The 14,626-nt window shown below is 44.9% G+C and overlaps 1 protein-coding gene across 4 annotated transcripts in view; it reads left to right on the top strand.

The window, feature by feature from the left end:
- Positions 1-14,626, top strand: part of LOC138491614 (nuclear body protein SP140-like) — a 3,009,150-nt gene that overhangs the window by 1,365,808 nt on the left and 1,628,716 nt on the right. The gene's annotated exons all lie outside the window — the stretch shown is intronic.

The raw sequence follows: 14,626 nt of genomic DNA on the forward strand, positions 1-14,626 counted from the left end.
ATACAAAGCTGTTAACATTGATATGATATGATATGTCATTTATAGCGTGCCTATACACAAGTGGTTCAAGGCGCATGGAGGATACCATAGTTAAAGTGTAGGTTCTCCCAATACACACAAAACCACAACTCACACTACAGCACTACTTTACAACCTTAATTTTAACTATGGTATAGTGCTGATGTTAACTGCCTTATTTAAAGTGAGTGTTGTGAAGTAGTTGCATGGTGTGAGAGAAGTTTTCCTTTGTAGTGTGGGAGACTATCACTTTTTTTATTGTGTTTTTATTCACCTACAACCAGTGTTTCTTTACATTGCACGTACAACCCATTATTTTTTCAAAAATTGCATTTTCTGTTTGTCTAGGACCTTGTATATTTAACTGTGGTAACTCGCCTTGTACCATGTGGATGTTTCTAAATGCAATTTTGCTTCTAGGACGCTGTGGATATCCCTTCAACGTTCCCAATTATCCCCTGCCTAACATACTACTGCCAACTCTGCTCCTCATCCTGCCTACTGTTCTTTCCCTTTCTCCTGCAGGGCCATCAATTTCCCACCACTTCCCCCATTTCTTTCCCCCTCTTTCCCCATCCCCATTCTTCACCTTCCTCCGAGTTGCCTCTGAGAACGCTCCTCTCTTCCACATACCTCCTACTCCAACTTCATCTGCCATAGCCACCTTCCTTTATCTACTCCAGCATTTAGCTATTCAATCAATCAGTCCACACACCTTTAGCTATAAAAAACACAATTAATATAAAACATGCATACATGCTTCTTATTTTTTATCGCAAATATAAAAAGATAAAGAAAGGCAATGAAGGTGTGTGTGACATATTTACATATTGCCAAAAGACTAAGATAATGTAATTCTGAAAGTACATACACAAATAGACATGTTAAAATCATCTAACACTACTGATGCCTAAATCTCACCACGGAAGTCAAATTAACTTAATTAGCTTTGCACATCAAAACAAGTACATACATATTCACACATGGGGAAGGGCACTCAGATAATCAGGAAGCTAGAAACAAGGGACGGAACTGCTATTGTTTTCACCCGCGAGCTACGATTCACTGAAAAGCCTTCACCGGGTGCCGCCATTTTGTTTAAAACAAATTTTTGTGATGATTTTACAAGAAAAAAGTATTATGCAAAAACATATTTCCCCTCATCCAACCCCAGTCCCCACCCCTTCCCTGATACAGCTTCTGATTGGGAAACGGTGGAGCCTAAATAATTAACATCTACTCAATATGCAGTAGCTGCCGTCTTTGGGAGCATAGAGGTAAAGGATAATCATCTTACAGGGAGGTCAACACCCTTCCCCGAACCATACGAAATCCTGCCTGATCTTGTTGTAATTTGTAGGTAGAGCACTCCAATGCGACCTGCTGCCAATGTTTCTGTATCCAATCATGGAATGTGGGTACCTCTGCTACCTTCCAACATTGAGCAATGAGTAGTAAAGCTGTTATTTGCATCACCATAAGAGCCTTCCTGGTGGCTGTATATCTTAGCGTGGCTTTTAGATCCCACAACCCGAGTAGGCAGGTCCCAGTTGACATGTGTGTGGGGATTTTAAATATTTCATGCAGTGCTTCTTTTATCTGTCCCCAATAAGCTTGTATTTTCGGGCAGACCCACCATATGAGCACCCATGTTCCTTTTTTTCGCCACATCCCCTCCAACACTTGAGACGTTTGTGCATATGATATGATATGATATGGCATTTATAACGTGCATATACACAAGTGTTTATCATGTAGTTTTGCTGGAGTGTAGTGCCATTGCATCATGATTTTGTACCAGATTTCTCTGATTTGGATGGCTCTTGCCTGCTTGGGAATGCACCTCGAGAGTCTCTCCCACAGTTCTCTGGGGATATCTAGCTTGAGGTCCTTACTCCATTTAAGCATATAAGGCCAGTACGCTCCCAGCACACCGCCTTGCAGTAACTTATATAGTGCCAAGCAGTCATGCTGACCCTGATTGGGTCACAGCATTTTTCAAAAGGCCTGAGGGTAGCTTCCTTATTTTTTGGGTTCAAGGCCCATTGTGTCAGTTGGAAGTATCAATGACGTTCTTTTTCACTCAAATGGAAAGATTGTTTTCAATCCGTCATCATATCTATGTGTATAGAAAAGGGTGCTTCAGCTTAGGGCATCCTGATTGCTCCCATTTAAGAAATGCGTCATTCTCCATACCTTGGTTTCTAATTAAATGGGTAAACAGGGAGAGGAAAAGACACTTGGGCATAAGGTGTCCCAAGTGTCTCCCACCAGGCGTGTTAGCTGGTTTACGCACATCTTACTCGGTCTATCCGAGTAAGGAGTCCATTGGACCTCCTCAAGAGGTCTGCCAATAATTGCTTTGTCCATTCTAGGCCATATCTTTCCTTTATCTCTGCTAAACCACTCCCTAAGGATGTGTATGTAGGCCCTGTGGAATATGAGAAGGCTAGGCCTCTTTCGTCCTTTGGGGCAGTTAATTTCTGGGTGACTTGCGGTTTCTCGCCCTTCCATACTTATGCGAAGGCCATATGGTTTAGAACTTTGAAAAATGGTCTAGGAGCTATAACTGGGAAAGCCTGGAATAAGTGTAGAACCCTCAGAAGAATGACCATCTTAATAGAGGCAATCCTTCCCAGCCAAAACACAGAGAGCGGGTTCCAGTGGAGGAGGACCTCCTTTATGTTTCTCTGTGCCACTGGAAAATTCACAGCATACAATTTATTGATCTTGTTCATGAGCATTACTCCCAGGTATTTGATGTCTGCTTTGACCCAGCTAAAAGGGGAGTTGCTTTTAGATGCCTATTCCTCCTCACTTTGTAGGGTTACGTTTAGGATCTCTGATTTGTCTAGGTTAACTTTCAATCCCGATAAACAACAAAGATTAGGATCCAGTTTTGGTGCGCCAAATTTGAAATTTTATTCATAAGTTGTAATGCCGTCACATTTTTATCCTATCAAGAACCCCTTGTCACAATTGGCATTCTTTTGTATATAGAGTATTCACATTACAATTTTGTCATGTTGCTGTTTCTAAAAAGCACTTTGTTGTGGTAAACTTCTTGAATTGTTTTCATTCCATTTTTGTACTAATTAAGATTGACCCCTATTTAGCACCCTTCTTTTGTATTTTTTATATTTTTGATTGAATTCTATCCATTGAAATGTCCAAGATATTGGGCCTCATTACAACCCTGGCGTTGGACCATGGTGCTATTAGCACCATGGTCCATGCCGGATTCCGCCATGGTGGATGGCAGATTTACCGCCCCATTCCAAGGTTGGCGGGGCGGTAAATCCCCACTTCACCATGGCCCCCTTCCCATTCCCATTTTTGGCCCATAGGGCTCAATGGGAATGGGGAAGGCGCTAATTATGGCACCGTAAATCACGGTGCCGTAATTAGCACCAAGGTCCCTTAGCGGGATGGACTTTAACGCCTGCAAAAAGCAGGCGTTAAAGTGTGAATCTGGCGTTAAGGGTTTAACGGCGCCGCAGACTTTTACAGTGCCGTTAACCCCTTAACGCCAGGGTTGTAATGAGGCCCATTGGGTTTAGCCCCTTTGTTAGATGCCTTTATATTTGGCTCCTTTGTATTTGACTCCTTAATGTGTGAATCCTCTTGACACCTCAACACATGTTTCCCCGTCTTTAAAGCAGTTCATCAGATATGAGATTTTATGATCTGAAAAAAGTAGAATTACTCCCCAGAGGAGGAAACCCTGAACAATTGTTAAGACGAAGAAAAGCATATTGGATTTTTATAATGGACACTTGCCATTCGGGTCTTAACACAGATATGGAACTGCATCATGTTCTATGATATATTAGTAATGCGATTATATGTACATTGTACTTGGCATGTTTTTTAGACAAAATTAGCATGTTCAGTATGTATAAGGAAAAATAAGCACCAAGTATAATGATGATAAAAACAAGTTAGTTAATCAGCCTCTCCGTTACACAGTTAGATTAGTAACATATAATACGTATGTAAAAATTGATACCTCTTTCACTCCAAGGTTCTGCTACTAAAAGAAATGTAAAGTATTGTTATTTCAAATACAAAAAATGATTAAAAAAACTGAATAAACCACAAGAAAAGAGTAATATTCTAATCTAGTTTGCCTAGACAAACAGCAAATACACAGTGCTAAATGGAGGCTAATTAGGATGCATAACATTATTTTCAAAATAATTAGAATTGAAACTACAATATGGCAAAACAAAAAAGTATTATGCCTCAATATCCACAACAAATCAAGTATTTACGCTTTATTCAGAAAAAAGGTACAAAATAATAACAACTGGTATAAGGCATGAGGCAGCCGTATTTATAAAAAATTACACATGCCTCCCAAAGCAAGATGGCGGTGATGAGATGACACGATCATGTTTTTCGTGCGTGGCCGCCTCATCACGCCGGAATAAAACACAGCCATCTTTGATTTCCCGCAACAATCGTACCGCGAGGAAATCGGAATTCGTAGCATGGTAATCCCTGAGACAAACAGGTAATCATTTTCATATTAGCAGGAAATAAATATGCTTCAATCACAACAATGCATAATCATTACTAATAAGAAGGCAGCTTTTACAAAATTGTACTTGTTATGTGTACTATAGGAGGACATTGAGTTGCCATCTATCACAACAATTGAAATGGGCATATACCACAAGCAAATTGATTTGAAGAGTTCAAAGGGCGAACATTAGTGAGTATGACTATATATAATATTGATTCAATACTGAATAGAGATAATCCGCAACTTTTTAAGATCAAAATATTTGGTTTGTCATAGGTTTTGTATAATTCAATCTATTGACTAACCGTCCTGATGAACCGTCTCCTTTAAAGAAGGGGAAACACGTGTCGAGGAGTCAAGAAGAGTCACACATTAAGGAGTCAAATATAAAGACGTCTAACAAAGGGGCTAAAAGCAATATCTTGGACATTTGAATGCATAGAATTCAAACAAATATATATATAAAAAAATGAAAGGAGGCATCAAGAGGAGTTACACATTAAGGAGTGAAATAAAAAGGAAGGCGTCCAACAAAGGCGCTAAACCCAATGTCTTTGGAAATTGAATGAATGGAATTCAATCAAAAATATTAAAAATAAAAAAGAAGGCCGCCAAATAGGGGTCAATCTTAATTAGTACAAAAATGTAATGAAAACAATTCAAGAAGTTCACCACAACAAAGTGCTTTTTAGAAACAGCAACATAACGAAATTATAATGTGAATACTTTATATACAAAAGAATGCCAATTGTGACAAAGTGTTCTTGAAAGGATAAAAAAGTGACAGCATTACAATTTATGAATACAATTTTAAATTTGGCACAACAAAAACAGGATCCTAATCTTTGTTATTTATCAGCATCAAGGTTTTGGGCAGCCTCAGGACCACTAGGATCCGACTTTGCAGCCGAAGACACTTTTTAAGAAAACCAATAAATCCACAAGCCAAGGGAACTCCCCAACTGCTGTTAAAGGCTGAAGTTATTTATTATTTTAACCTTCGATCCCGCCATCCCATGGAATATCTCTTAATTCCCTTTTGATCACTGACAGTAAAGCTTTCAGGTTTGTTAGTCTTTTTGCAGCCACATTTTCGGGGGATCCCACTGATTTCCTCTAATTATTTTAATCAAAGACGAAAGGGTTCCAGATATACTGTAGACAGAAAGGGGGAAAGAGGGCATCCCTGTTTGGTGCGTCAGTGTTATTTTGTTGTGTTTGAAATAACATAATTGAACTGCAGCCATATTGATGAATTACCGTAGCTTGCCTGAACCATTTGAATAAAAAGATCACCGATGCCCATGCTTCAAAGAGTGGAGAAAAGGAAGCAACCTTCCACCCTTTTGAATGCCTTTTCGACATCCAAAGAATCGCAGGGATTGTTCTCTGTACTTTTTCTATTAAATGGAGCACTCTTCTCACATTGTCAAAGGATTGTTGGCCCCATACAAATCCTGACTGGTCTGGTTGAATCACTGGTGAAAGAAGCGGGTCCAACCTATCATCCAGAATGTTTGTGTAAATCTTAGTGTCAATGTTGATTAATGCTGTTGGGCAGGAGGAAGCACATTTAATTGGGTCTTTATTTAGTTTCTGGATCAGAACCACTTTGGCCTCCTCCTGTGTTGATGTGATCTGCCCTTTATCTCACAAGGAACTGAATAAATTGGTCAGTGTAGGGACTATTGTGTTGCTGAATCTCTTATACAAGAGGGCTGGGAAACCATCCGTGCCCGGCAATTTGTTTCTGGGTAGATGCTTAATAACTTCCCTGTGCTCTAAGCTGATCTGTGGGTTAGGTAATACTTCTAAATAATCTACTATGGTTGACCGGGGGAGATCAGATGTATACAGTGTCGTGTATGGTGACAATCTTCGCTATGTTCTCTGATTTTGTGATAGTGTCCGAGCTCTCATCTACAAGTTTCCTAATTGTTCTACGATTTTTTTGCCCCCAAAGCATTTTGGCTAGCAGTTTATCTGCTTTGTTTGCTTTTATATATTACGGCTGTATGGCATAAAGTAGCAATGCTTCAGCTCTTTGTGTTTAGACCAATTCCATTTGTCCCACAATTCCCCTGAATTTTCTAAGCTTACCGGAAGGGTTTTCCCCTAAGAGATTTTGTTCATCCCATAGCATTTTCTCCAGAATTTACTGTAATGATCTTAACTGTTTCTCTCTCTGTACTTTAAGAGAGATAAGTTCCCCTGGATGATTGCTTAAATGTGTCCCAAGTCACACTCTCCACAGCATTTGTTGTTGTGCTTCTTCAAAATATTTGCTGATCTTATTCTCAGTCTGTGCAGACACACCTGGTTCACTAAGGAATTCACAGAGAGTATTCAATTTCCATGGCTTTGGACCCCTTTGTGACATACTCAATGTCGCTAAAACCAGGGCGTGGTTCGAGATGGTAATTGTTACTATTGAAACATCCCCTACCTTGCCCAACAACAGGGTTAACAGCCAGATGCAATCTATTCTTGATTGTGTCATGTGGACATGGGAGAACAACATAACGTCCCGCTCCTGACCCATCATCTACCTCCAACTCGGCTTAATATCTTCCATTGCCTTTTTTAAGGGCTCTAGATGCTGCCCCGCCTCCCAATATTTAACCCTGACGACTGGATAGCTTGAGGGACCACACCAGGTTGAAATCACCCATCAGGAGTAATTATCCACTGGCAAACTATTACAGTTGGGCAATGATTTTCCTAATATAACTGTCCTGATCTGCTTTAGGAGTATATATCGTGACCACCGTAAGGAGCCGACCCTGTTTGGTCCCTTTGATGGGCAGATATCTGCCTTCTTTATCTTCGGTCACCGCCTCAATAACAAAGCCTACCCCATCCCTGATCGCCAGTAATACTCCACATGTTTTAATAGATGCAGAGGCATGGAATTCTTGCAAGCAATGCTTAAATTGTACTTTATTTCTATCTCATTTAAGCAGGTGGGTTTCCTGCAGGGCTACAATGTCTGGTTCACGTTCTTTGTGGAGATGCTCCACTTTTTTCCTCTTGACTGGGAAATTTGTCCCATTATGTTTTGTGTTACTAGCAAGAATTGCAATCGGTTTTGGTGTTTATTTCCTTGTAGGTCCCTCCTTTCTAGGTATTCTAAAATGTCCCCCACTAGAGTGTTGTTCTTCCTCATCAATACTTGTTTTGAATGCCCTGTTGGTCCCCTTGCTCCATCTCATCACTGTATCCACCCCCTTTCCCCTCAAACCAAACCTTAACACAACAATAAGAAACTGCATTACAAGATGCAACTTCCGGGTCACGGTCAACATCCCATATAGGTGTCCGAGCAAGCTAAAGCCCAGAATGTACACTCTTAATACCCTTGGGGCTAGGCTCTGCAGGTATCCAATGGCCCTGCCCCCACCCGACCCATCTAGCGCTCCATCCTGGTATCCATGTTTTGAGCCCCTTGTATTAGGCACTTTGGTAACCCTTCAGTTCTTGATCTCCCCACCAGCTCAGTTGGAATGTCCGACAGCCGGATGCCCTTTGACCCATAGAGACATATCAAAACGTATCAGTTAGGATCAGAGCATGTAGGTGTGTCCCGGGGCCTTTCCCTCCGCTGGTATCTAGTTGTCGACGACCATTCCCAGGGGTGAATCTTCTACGAGAGGGCCCTCCGGTGATTCTGGACTCTCTCTTCGTCTTCAGCCTCTAATTGGAGTAGGCTTAACCCCTCTCTGAGGGAGGTAATGCACTGCTGCACCCCTTCCCACAAGAACAGGAGGCCCAAAGGGAATGTCCAACAATACCTGATCTATCACTTCAATAGCTCTCTTACTACTAGACCCATTTCTGCACGTTTCTGAAGGATGCTTACAGACAGATCCTGGAACAGCAAAACCTCTGACCTCTACCAAAGGTATCTACTGCCTCTGCACACATGCCATTCATGAATTTCATATTTATAAAACCTTCACTCAAAATACCCTCCAAGACATACACAGAAGGCTACACCTCCACTTGGAAAGTAAGTGCGCTTTTTTGGACGAAGAATCCATGAAGGCAGCCCCTGCACCAACTCACAGGGCCTCTACAAAGCAAGCTCCTAAAAGGAGAGCTTCTTCAGTTGAAAGAGGATCTTCGCTTCCTTCAAAAGTCAAGAAAAGGATTGTCAAGGAGTCAGAGGCAGACTCCCAGGCATCAAAGGGGCACAAAAGCCAGCACTTGGAGGCTAAGGGGACCAAACCCAAATGTAAGGAGGCCCCTTCCAAATCCCTGTCCACGGGACCCTAGTCCACAGAGTGGGCAGCAACTAGTCCCTCCCCGGCGCACCCGACAGATAAGAAGGCCTCGTCTATAGGTCATTCATCCACAAAAGGACACTCATCCATGAAGGTTTTCTACCGACCACAAGACACCATTGATACCGAAGTCGTCCATGGGAGACTGATCGTCCACTGGGAAACCACCTTGCACAGCAGCTTTAGCGTTGACGATGATGAAAACTTTGTCAAGGGACAGGGCCTCCTCGTCGATGGCAAGGTCAAAACACTGCTTGTCCACAACTATCCTCTCGTCCACGGTAACCCGTCGATGGAAGAACACTGCTTGTCCATGACGATCCTTTTGGCCACTACTACCCCGTCGGTGGATAATGTTTCGTCAATTAAAAAATCCTGATCGGATGACCGTTTACCCATAGAGACAATCCTGTCCACAGTGAGCATTGAGTCCACTGCCAAGAGTCAATTTCATACATTGACAACTCCCTCTGGATCCAGCATCGGCCTCTCTCCCATTAAGGAAATGGTAGAACTGACAGATATCCTCCAGGAAGACTTCTCCGACATCGAAGATATTCTGGAAGTACCACAGCCGTCACCCAAAGAACACAGCCTGCCATGGCACCCCTCTGCAGGGGACACCTCCAGCCCCTTCCATGCAGTCCATGAGGAACATTATGGAAGAGTTTCAGAAAAGACAAAAAGCAAGTCTGGCGGTGCAACAGGTCCGTGAACCAACCACATTAGACCAGGAGAGACCATCCAAAAGGCAGAGATGTATCTCTCCTCCACCAGGATCAAGCATCTCACCCAGGAGCACGTCCCAGCACGGAAACCCAGCACATCACCTAGAAGCATGTAGTCTTTGCAGAGGCAATCTCTTCCTTCACGTCCTTTGTCTCTGGGCACCAGAGCACCGTCTACCTTGTCCATGACAGATTGGCAAGATGATCCTTACGGACAGGACCTTGTGGACAATCCGTACAGGGATTACACCAATCGGGATGACCAAGATGATGGTCCGGAGGAGGGTGAACTCCCACTAGATTCGCCAACACGACGGGTGGATGAATGGGACGATTACATCATTGAGAAGCAGCAGAGGTGAGGCTCCTCCCCGGGGGCCATGGAGGGTCCTCTTTCCACACCAGTATGGCTGTTCAACCAGCAGGTGTCTGGTGAAGAGAAAAAGGTCTGTGTTAAACAAACACAGGGACAAGTGGAGGAAAACGGTTACAACCATTCCAATCCTGGACACTATATGGGAGGCTGGGTAGAAGATACTGGCGAATCAGCTATTCGCCCCCCACCTTGGCTGCTTGGCCTAAAAAGAAATATAAGGCCCCTGACAGCGCACCTTTATGTTTACGGGGGCACCCCAAATCCGACTTCATCATTACAGTAGCAGCAAGGAAGAAGCTGGCAAACCCAGCGTCGCTGCCAACGACTCCCGCCGATAAGGAGGGTAGGAAGCTAGAGGCGATCGGCAATAAGGTGTCTGCTGCTCTTATTGATAGAAACGCTGCTGCAACCGTCCTAGCAATTTCAGATAGGTGCGACCAGGAACTTTGGCACAAGGTGTCCAGGCACGCAAAACATCTACCTCCAGAGTTCCAAAAAGAGGCAAAGTCAATAATTTCAGATGGTGAAGCCACTTCAGAGCACATGATCCACACAGGAGTATATATAGCTGAATCTGGTTTCAGACAGATGGCCCACGGCACAGTGCCAAGAAGGCAAGCTTGGATGAAGGCAGCAAAAATCAGGCCAGAGGGGCAAGCCCGAATTCTGGATATGCTGTTCGACGGACACGACCATCTCAAGGGGATAAAGACTGACACAGATACGGCCAGAGCCATTAGCTCCCTGGCTGATGAAGATAAGGACCATTGCCCCTTTTGTTCCTTTCGGCCTCATCTGCAAAATAGCAAGGCTATAACAAGGCATATACCTCGCAGAGGTCCTCCTCCTCTTTCTTTCAGTCCAGAAACAGGTACCAACAATCTTCCACTGGGTACAACACGCAGAGATGAAGGCGTGGATTGGGACAAACCAGGGCCCAATCGAAGCAGAATTGACAGGGGAACGTCTCCTCCCCCAACCGTACCACTGTGCGGGAAAGGTTCAGCCAACACCTTCACCACTGGCTGAAAGTTAATTCAGACATATGGGTGCTTCTGGTCATGCAGAACTGCTACAGCATCGAATTTATGGGCTGTCTGCCAGCATCACCTGCACAATCATCAAAGGTCCACCACTTATCACAACTCAAAGTGAAGATATACAAACTTCTCCAGAAAACTGGAATAGAAATGGTACTGTTAAGCCAAAGGGTCAAGGGATTTTATACTTTTTCTTCCTGGTCAAAAAGAAAAAGGGTCAGTGGTGTCCAATTTTATACCTATGAGCTTTGAACAAGTTTGTGAGACTCATACAATTCAAAATGACCTCACTCCAACATGTCTTGAAGGACTAGAAATACAACACAACCTGGCGGCGGTTACAGAGCAAGACTCCTGTGTAGGCTGGTCAGTCTGCTGGATGGCCCAGAGACGCTTCCGAAGGCTTACGAGTAGGAGATGGTGAAGATGCCGAGAATAGCTGTTCCCGCTATTCCAAGGGTCGAAGTACCAGTACAGGCCTTCTGGTTCGATCAGAGGTAAAAAGGGTTTCACAAGGCGACAGCAGTGCAGAGGAGCAGTCCTTCAGCGGGTCACCAGCGATTCCTCGGTTCAGCCTCGGGGTTGCAGGATACTTGGCTCCTGTATTCCTTCGTTCTTGAGAACTCAGGAGATCGACATGGTAGCAGTGTTTCCAGCCCCCTCTTATCCATGGTTCCCTTCGCGCCAAAACGGAGGGGACCCAATGGGAGATCCGCTCATCAGCACTGACACCATACGTGGACCTATCACGGACCACTGTGGTCCCAGGCATTCACACCACCCTAGACTCTCTGGCACCCAGGATGTGTATTGGGACCAGACATCCCACCCCACACCCTGGAGGCACACACAAGGCCTGTAGAAGCCCGCAAAAGCATCCGTGTTTTGCGGGAAAGTACATGCCCAAATAAGGAAGGCCCCGGGTCGGCTTGACCTGGGGAAGGTGAAGGGAGCAAGACGGTCAGCGGACAGGACAAAGGAGCCTCGTGGTCTGGCCATTTTGGGATCCAGGCCACCATTTTGGGCTAAGCACGAGAAACGGGCTTAAAACGCCAAAAGGAGCTCAAAACACAAGAAACTGCTGCCACCATTCCCGTCCGTGATTCACTTGCACCGATCAGTTACAATTCAAAAAGAGTATCTACGGCCTGTAGAAGGCTAGAGACCCAAGAGAGCAGTAACTTAGCTTACAGTGCCCTCTTGTGTCATGTTGCACGAAAGCCGCAACATGATAAAAGAAACTATGGAAAACAGCGTTTCCCGGTACTGACTGTCTTAAAAGCATGTCAGTTTCCCCGTAAGAATGGAGCGAAAGCCCAGAGGAGTGCGGCAGAAGGCTGCACTTCTCTGGCAAAGTCTAGATCATGGTGAAAACAACAGCAAAAAGTTTAGGGGTTGCCACATGGAAGGAAAATTACCCACAATTACGAAATCTTTCCTAACAATGGTGTCCCATGTGTCCTTTACTGCAGCTGCGACAGCAGCCTGCAATGTAAGTTTCACAAAGAAAGGTAGAAAACATCCACTGCCAGCAGCCACTCAGACAAACCTGTCACTGTAACTAGAAAGTTGCAGGAGAAGTGAGAAAAGGAATAATATGTGTCAGTTGAGGGGCGTGGTCTGGATCCATGTAGTCCAGACGTGTCTTGCTGCAGCTTCTGCAGTGATCCTGTCAGCAGATCCTAATACTGCAGACCGATATGACTTTATGCAGACTTGAAGGACGGGATGGGTACACAGTGCACAAGACAATTAACTGGCAAAGTTTGGTTGAGAAACATTGCCCTGAGAGCCAATGCAACCGACTCAGAGCGGAGGAGGAGGAGAATGAGCCCAAATGGCGGGCTGTGTGCGCCTTGGCGAGGCTCAGCTGGGGTGGCTGCCGGCGGCGGAGTTGATGTGAGGGCAAAAGAGGGCTCAGCCCGGAAAAGGAGTAGACGGCGTGATACTATCAATCAACCCGGAGGGGAGAAATCGCTGAGCCAACAGTTGCAAAGCCCCCGCAGCGCGGACCAAGATTAGGAGGCAGAGACTGAACATCCGACAGCCGAGGAGCTGGGTGAGGGGCACTGCAGAGCAGTGCCTGATAGTGGGGAGTAACGGGACGCGGCAGTGAGAGAGAACAAGAGAGGACTGAGAAGTGAGGCAACAGACAGCTTGTGGATGGTTAGCAAGTGAATGGAACCCTGAGGGGTTGGCAGACGCACATAACACGGCTTACTGTAAGGATATGAAAGGAGAGCACGACAGACATTAACGCTGCTTCCAACATAGCAGTGCAAGTGGATATGAAAGTACAGCTTCTGGCAAGAAATCAAGCACGCTTACGACAGAACCGCGGCACTGACATTGGTTTGAGGAAACACGGATAATGCGCAAGTGGCACCCTGCAATAGGTACCCAATACAGTCACCATTGGAGAGTGGGGGGGGGCACCTGGAGAAGGGGATGAAAAACTTGCTGGAAGCATACTGGAGACACCGCCCCCTATGAGAATCATATATATAGAACATGACACTAAAGGCATGGTGAACTGAAACATGGACCAGAAGGTGGAGATACAGGCATTGGCCCAGTAACTGCAACTTGTGGATACAAAGTTGAAGAGAGGAACCATAGGGGGAACTGAGTGGTGAAATATATAGGGGTGGGCCAAGATTAACTGCGAATTGAGCCACTAAGGCAGCGATGCCCCCCCAAAGGACAAACAGAAGGGGTTGATTATGGACTTGTTCACGATACAGGGGAAAGCCAAGGAACGGATGCCCGTGAAGGGGGTGACCGTTGAAGAAGAGGGTGAATTGCGAGAAGACCGGCGGGAGTCAAAGATACTAGCTGCAATACTGGACCTAAAAACTTCCTTGGAGGGTAGAATTGAGGCAGTGGGCATATACGTACAACTCCTCCATCAAGATGTCCGTTTGCTGGCTGCTACCATGGAGTCTGCACTGAAGGAATTAGCCCCTGTGGTGGAGGATCAAACTGTGAAACTATGAAAATTGGAAATTAAAAATGCCTCACTTGAAGCCAGGATTGAGGAAGCAAAAGGGAGGTCCCGAAGGAACAACGTTAGGCTACTGAGGATGCTGCAGGGAATTGAGGGCCGAGCCCAACAGATTATGTCGAAACATTATTCCTGCAAGAAATTGGACCCAAAAAGCTGTCACAAGGCTTTGCAGTGGAAAGGGTGCATAGGTCCCTACAACGGAAACCCACACCAGGCTCGCACCCTCGACCGGTAATAGCAAGAAAATCACATTTCAGGGATCGAGAAGTAGTGCTCCGCTATTCCAGAGAAGAGAGGAGATGCAACAGTTGCCATATATCCAGATTATACACCTTTGGTGCAACAAAGGCGAAATTCCTTTATCCATGTGAAGGCGCAACTCAGGAGGCTGGGTGTCACATATATGTTGATGTTTCTGGCTAGGCTGAAGATCCTATATGGGTGAAAGACGCACTTTCTTGAACACCAGCCGCTGCAAACATGTGGCTAGACCACAACAATCTGGGAGATAAAAGAGAGGAGGGCCTTCTGGGCGAAATGGACGACCCAAAAAAATGAAAGGTGGATGCTGTCAAGGGCTCCCCAGTTGGCGTAAGAAACTTGGTAGAGCAGCTGACTACAGGATTGGACCAGTGGCTGAAAAATG

Source organism: Ambystoma mexicanum, chromosome 10, assembly GCF_040938575.1.
Source record: "Ambystoma mexicanum isolate Mex_15411 chromosome 10, UKY_AmexF1_1, whole genome shotgun sequence".
NCBI lineage: Eukaryota > Metazoa > Chordata > Amphibia > Caudata > Ambystomatidae > Ambystoma > Ambystoma mexicanum.